We start from the raw sequence: 11,337 nt of genomic DNA, 5'->3' as shown, positions 1-11,337 counted from the left end.
CTATAGCAGTTCCAAACATTTTTATTTTCCTAGTTAAACAACAGCTACAAATATGCATTCAAGCTTGGTACTCACCCTCAAATCACAAAACAACTTACGCCCACATAAGGGAAGTCAAAACATAGCTATCAGGTTCACAACAAGCAGGGATATCGACATTATATTCCAATAAACGTTTGTGAGCTCAAAGCCTGGGGCGGACTGATTATTACTAGAGATGAAAATAGCACTGTTGTGTCTCTCAGATCTATTTTACGGCACCAGACAACACAGGAAGGTCTTGTGCAAGAGGTTTGGTCACGGGCAGCAGAAGCACTGTTTCACGCAGCGCCTTTGCCCATAAGCTAACTACATTTGCTTGATAGTTTCAATGTGTTAAAGGATAGTCCTTTGTTTTATTTCAGCCCAAGACCATAAGTTAATGAGATCCCAGATGTCTGGACAATATTTTAAATTACACATCCCAACTCTGAATTGAACCAGTACAAAATCCGTCATCCTTTGTATCCTGGCTTTTGTGTAAGAAAGCTACAAAACTAATTTGACTTTCTATCAGCTCTTGATTCTTCCCAGATATTCCATTTGAAAATGAATATTTTATCCAATATTAGTTGCACTCAAATGTAACATATTTTCCTATAAGCACAAAAAGGAGCTAGTTGTTCCAATGTAGGGGGGAGAGGGAAGCCATATGGTAGAGATTATAATCAGGCAAGCTGAAAGCAGTGGCCATTTTAATTGTGCACCAATATATTTTTTCAGGATAACTAGGAAAATATGTCTGTCTTCTTGCAAACAAATTAAATATATACTGCCACTTTATAAGGTTTTCACGTACAAAAATGCAAATAGCATTAGGGATAAGAATTGACCTGAAGCTCCTTTGCTTGGATAAAAAAATTTCTTTGTCAAGCAAAACATGTTAAGGGAGAAACTTTTCTAGTTTTCTGCTATAATTCATAGCAAATGCTATCAGCAGTTATGAAGTTTTAAAACAATTCACATCTATTTTTCTCATTCTCTCTTCTGAAATTTTCTGACAGTCATGCTCTGGCAGAAAAATCTGGTTGCTGCAGTAGCATGAACAAGTGTTGCTCAGAGACACAGTTAGCAAGAGAAAAAAAGTGGGTCATTCTGCAATTCCTGTCAGAGGGGGGTGGCAAAACCTGACATCACCAGGACATCATTTATTTATATTAGAAATGGCTTCAAAGTTGCATTGATCCCTACCACAGCCTACTAAAAACCGCACTTGTTATGCTTCTCACACATATGGTCCACTTTTGCAGACTAAGAGGTTTGAATAATTCACTTAAGCAGCAAAAACATGAAGTACTCTTTAAAGGGAGACACAAAACTGCTGGGCCGTGTCTGTAGCTGCTTTAATAAAAGAAAAATGGCCTTGGGGGTGCAGCTGTCATTCAGCAGGATGTTTAAGCACATGCTTACACCTATTGTGATTTAAGATGGCACTGAGGAAACTTCAGAGATGCAAAATAAAAGCTAACCCTTTGTTGAATGTGAATCTTAATTGCATGTTGAATTAACAGCATTCACATTTGTGATTTCTCAGGGGCTCCTGTTTAGGCATGCTTGGTACCTAGATAGTTTGGGATGACAAATAATGCTTCATGTAATTAGTTGGGAATAGCTTAAATATTTGATTTCTTAATTATATTGTTAAGTATGTTTTAAGCAAATATGTTCTTTATTTAAAGGAAAAAAAAAAAAAAAAAGCAAAAAAAAAAAAGCGTTTCCAGCAACCACATTTAGTATTCTTGAATTCTTTAGTTGTTTGCAGAACACTGAAAGTAAGTACTGCCCTAAAAGGATATAAGAATATTTGAATGTTGGAACTGGGACTCAAAGACAAAGCTGACTTCCCAAATTCCTAAGGGCAAACTCTGATTAGAAGATTTTTACATGGGTAAAACTGTTATTAGCAGATGAAGTCCACAAGTGAAGGACTTGCTAACTGCAAAGAGTTGTCAATCGTGAAAACTAATGGAACATATATCCAAAACTAGATCTCACAGTCAGGCCTGGGGGCAGATTTAGAAGTGAATTAAATACAAGGCAGTGACCGCCTCTTTCTTCTCTTCCAGCAAACCAACAGACACATTGGAAGATATGCTAAGATCATTAAGACGGATGTTGTCCATTCCTCATTACTCTCCTGCTGGAACAAGTGCAGAGCACAACATGGAAGCACTAGAGGGACTCAGCTGCCTTTGATTAATAAAAAAAAAGATTTAAAAAAAAAAGATTAAAAAACTCTGCACATTTTCTCTTGATTCTTTTAATTTATAGTTTTATTTATTTGCACTTTTGAAGAAATAATAGTTGATGTCAGAAAGGAAAACCCCCAGAGTGATATCTGAATTCAGCTCCAGCTGGAGCAGACCCCAGGAGACAGTAACAGCTGCCCAGCCAACCAGCAGGTTGGAGGCATTACATATTAAAAATCAGCATGAAATAATTTTGAATCTTCTATAAGCTTGCAAAAGCCAGGCGATTCAGAGTTAATGCTTCCATTTGCATAGGGCTGAAAACTTATATAAGCCTGTTTCCAAAGCTCAGTCTGAAGAAATAGACATTATACACAAAAAGACACTGGCTTGAGTGAGTCTAAGTAGCACCCTTACATATTTATTCCAGTTTTAAAAATAGATTCCTGTTGGTCAGGCTTTAAAAATCTGTAGATTGCTAGGATTTAGATCTGTGCCGCAGATGCATTCTGCACTGCATGGTAGGCTTAACTGCAAGCAGTGAATGCAGGTGCAAAGAGAGGCAGCAACTGGCACTCGGGCCAGACGCTTTTGGCGTGCTCACTTGTCTGCGAGAGCCTGAAACAGTCCACATGGTGCTTACGTAGCTTGGAAGTTTCACTTCTTCAGACTGAAAGAATACTGTAAAGACCTGAAGGAGAAGATTGAAAATACTAGCAACAGTATCTAATTTGAAGTAAGCTGGTAAAGTCACCTCATGTCAGTGGTGCTCTGGGATTTCGCAAAGCAACGTCTCTACCCAGATGCTCCTTGCCCCAGCTGTAGACATTGGCTTTTTCTTCAGGTTCTGGAACTGATGGTGAGCCACAAACCCACTGAAGCACACTCAGAGGGCAACCAAGCAGAATCATATGCATCCCACAGCCAGGGTAAGCTGCTGTTCTGAGCTCAGAGCTACCAAAATAAGTTGCACAGTTGGAGTCATTGATTTTACACTTCTCTGGTTTCTCTCAGGACACGTTTGCCTTGGTAGCATGCAAATTCTTTGTTCAAAGAATGAAAAATAATGCCTGGGCATGCAGACTACATTCCCTGGATATGCCAGGAGAGGGCATCCCATTGGAAATGGCTGATTATCAAAAGTGCAGCAACAAAGCAGCCTGTAAGGATGAATACGGCACAATTTTCAAGAGCAGCGGTAACAGGTCCCAGTTGTTCAGCTCAAACAACTTTGCTGTGGAGACTGCAACAGACTTCATTAAATCAGGAGGGGACAAAATCTTCTTTATTGTCTCCTGCAACACTTGGTTTAGTGACTGGCCAGGAGAGGAACAATTCATCAGAGAACAGAAAGTACAATTACATCAAGTTGCTGTACTTGCTACCCAGGTGTTTCCAGCTGTCTGTGCTAGAGGAGGAACACTTTTCTTTTTAATATCAGTGACAGCTGAGAGTTCTCTGAGAGAACTGATTTGAAGAGTGAGGTTTGACCTGGTGTTATCCAGACAGCCCCAGCTCTGCAGCCCATGATCTCACGTGTTGTGAAAAGTGCTGGGAAATATGCAGTGGAGAACAAAAAAATTGTGGATATTTTCAGTGCCAGGAAAATGCATTCTGCCATTTGCAATCAGTTTCAGTTCGATGCCAAGAAAGTGCCTCAAAGAATGGAAATAATTTTCTATTTAAGACTTCAACTACAAAAAGATAAGTGTTTGGCACATATGTTTTTAAGAGTCTGGGGAAGAATTTTTAATGTACACACAGACCGTTTAGTTGCTTTATACACAATTCACGTGGTCACTGGTTGCTTTTTTTTTTAATATTCTGACATCCAGAATATCAAGTGACCTAAATCTATGTCATGTTATCTTTTGATGGAGCATGATGGATATTGTAGCCAGCCAATTCTCCTCTTGCTTTGGGTCTGCCTACGCATCTGACTAGTGGAATTTTGTTTGCTTTTGCTAGGAGGTGTTTGACAGAATCCCACAAGACCTGCCTAAGTAAAGATTGCTCTTAAAAGCATTGCTGGCATAGTCATGTCACTGATGAACATGGAAAAGAAAAGCACAACCCAATTTGTTTTAGCTGTAATGGCAAAAATCCTAATGAAGAAGCATTTACACTGGCCTAAGTCCTTTATTCTATTCTGAGAACTGACCTAAGCTGTACCAACAAGGAAATTTTGTTCGCCCCTCTAAATTAGGTTTGTGCTTTCACATGTACAGAAATAACTTCACTGGCTAAAGCTGTGTTGGCAAACCCAGTTACATACAGATGAGCATTAAATGCTTTCTCTTTCTTCTGTGCATGAGGAACTCAGTCTTGCTCTTCCCCTTGGTTTTCATGTTGGGTAGAAAGAAAAAGGAAGTAATAACCTCTACACTGTTTTTCTCCTGCATTTCAAACTACAACGTGGTGGGTCTGCAAATGAGGTTGGGTGTTATGTGTCTTCACTTACATTTCCCCATGTCCCTGCTAGTTACCCACTACTTTTAAATACTTGAGCTGTCAGAAACCTGTGGGAGATTTCAAAATACTTCATGAACTGGGTAGCATATGAAGCTTGCTGATGCCTGTACCCAAACCACTGTAATTGGCATAACTTTACACAAATAGGCATACAATACCCAGAAGAATCAAAATTTCACCATGTCTGCCACTTCAGCTGGTTCTAGACAGTAACTACGACTGATGAACCCTCAGAAGACAAAGCACAGCAAGCAGCACTTTAGAATTTGAGGATGGCAGCATTATTTCTGCAGACAGCAAATGCTATTTTTAAACAAGTTAATATTACAGGCCTTTGAAATCCAAATGTGAAGACATCGTTGTGCAGAAGCAGGAGTTGCAACAGTCTTGTTTAAGTTTAGATTTAATATCATACCGTCATTGCAGGCAAGCTTTGTTCCCTAGCAATGAGATGTCTACATATTGTGGATGCATGACTCCCTCTAAGAACTGCCAGAATATGGGATTACTCTAAGGAAAATTTTGCAACATTTGATTCCTTCCTGATGAAGTGATTTTCCACAACACTTTGCTATAGTGTATTGGCAGATGAAGAGAGAATGGGGAACGAAATGCATTTGCTAATAGTACACAATAATGATAAATGCAAAGCCCAGTGTCTGGCTGAAGGAATCCAACCTGAGGGATATCATATAAAGCCATGTGAAGTCTGTGAGATGCCTCCTATAAGCAGAGTAAGAGCAACCCGCGTCTCTCAGAAAAGTCATCACTGAGAGATCTGGGCCCACAACTGTTCAAACTACAATGACAACTGGAAATGCTTATCAAATAGATCTTGAAATATTCCAGGTTCCTCAATCTGTCTAAACGGTGTGCAGAGCAAGGAGAGCAGGGCTACAGGGATCACCACAGCCTCCATTACAGGCGAGCTGAGGGGGCGGCCTGGCAGCCCCATGCTGGGATGAACCTGGTCCCACTTGGCTGACATTCCTCCACGTGAGGGGCTGTGGTAGCAGTCTGGGAGCTGCTCTGGGGGCAGGGAGTGCTTGGGGTGGGGCAGATGAAGGTCCAGTGCTTTTGCAGGCTCCTGATCCTGCTGAAGGAGGGGACTGCAGCAGGGGTCAGGATTTGGCCGAGGTTGGCATGTTTATTTAGCCACAGTAGCTCATCATTTCTTATCTGTGGGCTAGCCCAGCTGCACAAGACCACAGAGTCATGCCTTGTATTAGTTGCAGCCGGTTGCATTCAGGGGAAGAAGCTTTGTCTTCTTCTGCCTGTAAATTGCTGTGTGCTGTAATGCTACCATAATACGGCTAATTACAGGCCAAGGTTTGCTGTAAGTGGCAGAGATTAAGATGCACTATGATGAAGTCTTTAATTACCGAATTTCCTGCCTTTTGTTACCTTTACATCCTGCACTCTCTTTTATGTGCGTAATAAACAGTGAAATGATGCTGCTGGACAGTTTAAGATCAAGAGCCAGAACAGTATTTCAGGTGGCTTTATCAGAACCAACTAATTTTGAGAGCAGGAAGCTTATCTATCGCTTTTGTTTGCAATGTAAATATTGTGCAATGGTGCATGTTTTACAAGCATCAGAGAGGAAATCTAAAGAACTGTTAACAGGTGCTAAATGAAATACTGAATAGCTTATTTGTGATGGCTGGAGTACCGAGTACAGATAATGCATTCTTTATTGTTTATACTAATCAATAAAAAATTTTGAATCTCAATAGCTGTGCAAATAAGCAAATATTCTAATTTTATTGCGATTTCTACTTAAAAAATGAAGAAGATATCTTTTTATTTGCGAGAGGCTGAGTGAGTCTTTCAAATGTTGCGATAGGCTCCACATAAACAAGTGTCCTTGTGCTATTGTCATAGCGGGAGAGTATAAAATCCCATCCCTGCATGTTGCACAATGTGCAACTGTAGTACACAGACACTATGGTTATCTTTCTCCCTTCTGTCTTCTTTCTTGCTGAAAGGCTCTCTATGAGGTCCCACTGCCCTTTGCCCCAGCCCAGGTGCTACATCCTCTCAGCCTCCACCTGTTTCTCCCATCCCTGGCTTTATGGTGCTTTTGGATCTTTATGGTCACTTTGATCCTAGAATGAGAGCTGGGACAAATTAACCCATCAGGCCAGCTGGAGCCTCTTCCCTGCCTTCTTTCCCTTCACATTTGCCGTGAGGTAATTTATCTCTGCCACCATTACACCTCTAGTCTCTCCTAACCAAAAAGGGTGGAAAGCCTCATTTTCTTAACCTTGTAGTCAGGAAGGACAACCTCAGCCAAGTAAACAGAGACCTGGATGATGCTTACAAAAAGAACCAAAAAGAAGGTATATCCGATGCTAGACTGTCTTCCACCTAAGCCAAACCAAGGCAGAACCTCTTTAGCAAACAGGCACATGTGCTTTATCCTATGCATGAGCAGTCCCAGAGTAAGCAGAGAACACAAAACAGAGCTGAGATGTTTGAGGTCTGCCGGGCCAACAGCTCCACTTCTAAGCACCATAAGCAGAAATACCTCATTCTATTTTTTCATTACTATTATTTTTATATTAGAAGGGGTGAGGAAAGAAGATAAACTAATGGCAGATGAATGGACATAAAATAGGTGTTTCCTCCTGGAGAAAAATTTTAAGACTCCTCAATAGAAAATCTGTTCAATTTTTTGTTCAAAAATTTCCACAAATGCTCCAGAGGAGAGACTGAAGCCTGTGAACAAAGTTAAATTTTCCGTGGAGAGTCCCTTCCTGTAAACAAGAACTGAAGGCAAGACCTATTTAGATGGCTCCTTGGGAAGCATGGAATAGAAAGTGCTTTGGGGATATCCCATCTCCACATTCACATACTGAGCCTGAATGCACTGCTTTCCTTTCAGTTTTGTTGATATAATTTTAGTTTCCTATTAGCAGAACATTCAGAGAGGAAAAAAACCTTGTTGTCAGTAAGTACATAGGGATTTTTCAGTCTACATTTTACAGTATTCAGATGGTTAATGGTCATCACATCTCAGACCTCTTGTAGATACATCTGTGACTCCAGTCACCTGCTACAGTGCTTATACAGCAAGCTCCTGTGAACTTGTTATGTGATACTGCCATGTCTCATGTTCCTTCTGCCAGCTTGTATACTGCATGAATGACATACCCACCATGACTCCGGGCAGCTGACTGACCCGATGCTGATCACTCTGACAACTTCTGTCTATGACCATGCTATCATAAAATACATGCTCCACTTTACTGACTCCAAGCTGAGCAGCTCTGGCACACACACTGCCCTGAGATCAAGAGGCAAGGACAGATCTTTGGGACATAGGAAAGGGTACAGCACGTAGCACTGAGATGCTTCACATTACAGCTGTGATGCTCATGGCTTAGCACAGTGTGATCGTCCAGTAGTAATTTAAATTTTGGTAAAGATGAACGTAATATGTTTGGTGGTGCTGACCATTCATTATGGCTGCCCCAGGCAATGTACATCTAAGATGGATTGAGCTGATCTGATTGAAAAAGAAGCAAATCAGACTTGATAGCTCACTTCTAAGGGCTTATGACTGTGGAAAGAGGTGTCTGAATGCTCAAAGTGATGATGAAGGCTTCATGGCATTTGTAAAGTCCTGTGAAAGAAGGAAGATCGTGTATTTCTTAGAGAACACAGAACTGCCAGATATCCTCTACATAGTCCTGACTGTCAAGAAGAATTGTGAATACCTTCTAGACCGTGTATGTAGGGGCATCATGAAGAACTACAGGCTGAGGAGTTGAGGTAATTAAAATGATCTGCTGCCAGGATTAGTGTGAGAGGTGGCTACCTCCAATCATGGCCAGGCATAGAGTCCTCCTTTCACAGGGAAGGGTCAAATATTGGGACCCTGTGACACTAGAGACCATTCTCACGTCCCACTAACATTAAAGGTATAGTCTCAGAAACAGAAGTGAGAGAAATATGAAACTGCAGAAAGTCAGAGCAGACTTAGGCCTTAGTGTCTTCATCTTCCTGTCCCTTATTCCACTTCCTTCAAACAAAAAAGACATTTAACAAAATGGAGCCTTTTGGAAACAACTGTAGAAAGAATTATTTTGCACTGACACATGAAAGCCAAACTCTAAAATTCATGTGCCAAAATTTCATGCAAAATGCTTCTGCTCTCTTTCAAATTCAGAAATTTCTAAAACCAGACAAGCCCATGTGGGCAAGTAGTGGGGACTGCACCACAATTATGGTTAGACATGCTTTGATTCTCCAGCATAGGTTTATTTTTCCAAGAAATGCTATCAATTAATAACATGTTAATATTTTTTAAAAGGAGCATTTAAATGGCATGGGAGTCTATGAAATCAATGAGACAGGGGAAAAGGGGTCAAAAACAGTTTTTCACGTTGTATAGTTTGATGTGACTTATAATACTGACACATCATCTCACTGTGTAGTCTTAAGCCAATATCTAATGGTATTTAGTCCAGAAACTCTTCAATTTGGCCTTTTTTCAGCTAAATAAAACAAGTAAAAAGCACACTAATAAGCAATCTCTGATGAAATCTTACAGATATATCATTTAAGGTATTCAACTTCATTAGTAGTACTTTTGCTTGAATTTAAGCAATTCCGTCTCCATATTTTTAGATTTTGCTAAACAGCATGAAATCTACAGCATAGGTAACACCAGGTGTTAAAAAAACAAAGCCTCTTTCTGGCTCTCAAAAAATCTTCTGGCTTTCAATTTCTATGGTGTTTTTTTCCTTAAAAGTTAGCAGTATTTCCAGTTACAAAGGTTTGGGAAGGACACACAGTCCGTGTGATTGCATCATTTTTCCCCCTTACTGGTGCTTACATGAACTTCTATTTACTTTCTTCATCACTTGATCTTGCACAGTTTGTCAATGCATTCAGTTTCAATGCATTCAGTTTCCTTGTGTCCATGCAGTATGACAAACTGATTTTTCAAATCAGCATAAAAGCATTAGAAAATTCAGGACCGCAACACTTTTTTATTAAAATTTTGTTTGGTAGGCTAAAATACTTGAATGGAAATGAATCTTCTCAATTTCAAGCATGTCCTAAGGCAGCAGCTTGCAGAATAATGTTAACTATGTCACTGGTTCTAATTTTGGATAATTGAGTATTTATTTCACAGTACACTGCCTCTTGGGGCAGAGTCTTGGCTTGTATGCACACGTAGCAGAGAGTCCTTGTAACTTCTTGTTCCCAGCCTAAATACTTTCTTCTTTTCATCTCTCTCTGAGAATGCGAACAGATTCTGCTTCCCCTGACAACTGAAGATCCCCTCTGCAAGTCCAGCATATTATGAAGTGTGTAAGTTATCCCTCATGCTGTTTGACTGACAGATTCTGATAGCATCCTCTTTAACATTTTTATCCAACCTCCACAGTAACTGACCAATTACATCAGAAATTTCAGGATTATTCTGTGTTTCAGGGGTAAATTTCCACAGTTTCCATTTTCCTTTCCGTATTCTTTGCAGATAAGTGACCTGTAACTCCTCTGGCAAGGCACATTAAGTATTATGAATCCATTCAGTGTATTAACTGATTTTTTCATGAAAATTTCTTTCAGAGTTTTCACATCTGTGTGTTGAGATGGAAAGAACATCTGAGATGAAGTTTGCTGCATACAAATAATCACAGTAGGTTTCCAATGACCAAATCTTGCTCTAGTCAGTGAACACAGATGCCACCTAGGGATTTCAATTCTTCCTAAATATACATGTTGGCTTTCGTATTTCTGCCACTACAGAAAATTCACTCACCACTTGCACTTGCACAATTTCAGACATGGAGGTAAAGCTGCTGTGAACTACTAACAGTTTGGAAAGGAAGTCCTTTCAACCCTGTCCTCCACAGCAAAATGAAATAAATACAAAAAGGGACCAGGAGATATATTATTAATACCATCAGTTTCAAATAACTGTGACCGGTCACATTCATGTCAGGTGCCCTCAACATCAGAGAAAACAGCTTTTGTTAATACTGGAAAGCAATGTCTTGGTATTGGCTTTGTACTGTTCAGGAAGGGGTTAAATTCTACTTTTGCACTAGTGTAAGTAAGGTTCACAGTTCTTAATCTGTAGGTGTTTATAGATTTATTTTTAAACTTATCTTCTTCCCTCATCAAGATCCTTCTAAGTTTTTATGTTTGTTTGTGGTTTGTTTGTTTGGTTGGGATTTTTTTTGCTTAATATAAGTAATTCTAGCATATAAGTAATTCTAGCAACTTAATTTTATATCTGTTGTGTAGTCCAAACAATATTAACTTGGATCTATACAGTGCCTGCGAGTTTTAGATGACTACACATTAGTCAACATCATTTCTCACAACAGAAATGGAGTGATAAACTATCATTAACAGGGACCTGTTAAAAAGGGGAAATTGTCATAACATCAAGGAAATTGGTCCAAGTTAATGTAGACAGTTGATAAAACAAGAATGTGAATTCATTTTGAATCTGCCTTTCCCTAAAATATGTGTGCAGTGTCTGAGGTATGAGAGTCAAGAGACAGCATCATTTCTAACTATTGAAGGAAAATATGCAGAATACAGCATTCTCTCTTCACAACTCTTATTCACCTTGAAATTGTTATTTATGTTCCTTTCTGTTTGTTTCTAT

This window comes from Phasianus colchicus, chromosome 1 (assembly GCF_987193195.1).
Source record: "Phasianus colchicus chromosome 1, bPhaCol1.hap1.1, whole genome shotgun sequence".
Taxonomy (NCBI): Eukaryota; Metazoa; Chordata; class Aves; order Galliformes; family Phasianidae; genus Phasianus; species Phasianus colchicus.
The sequence above is the reverse complement of the archived record's forward strand: the minus strand, read 5'-3'. Positions refer to the sequence as shown.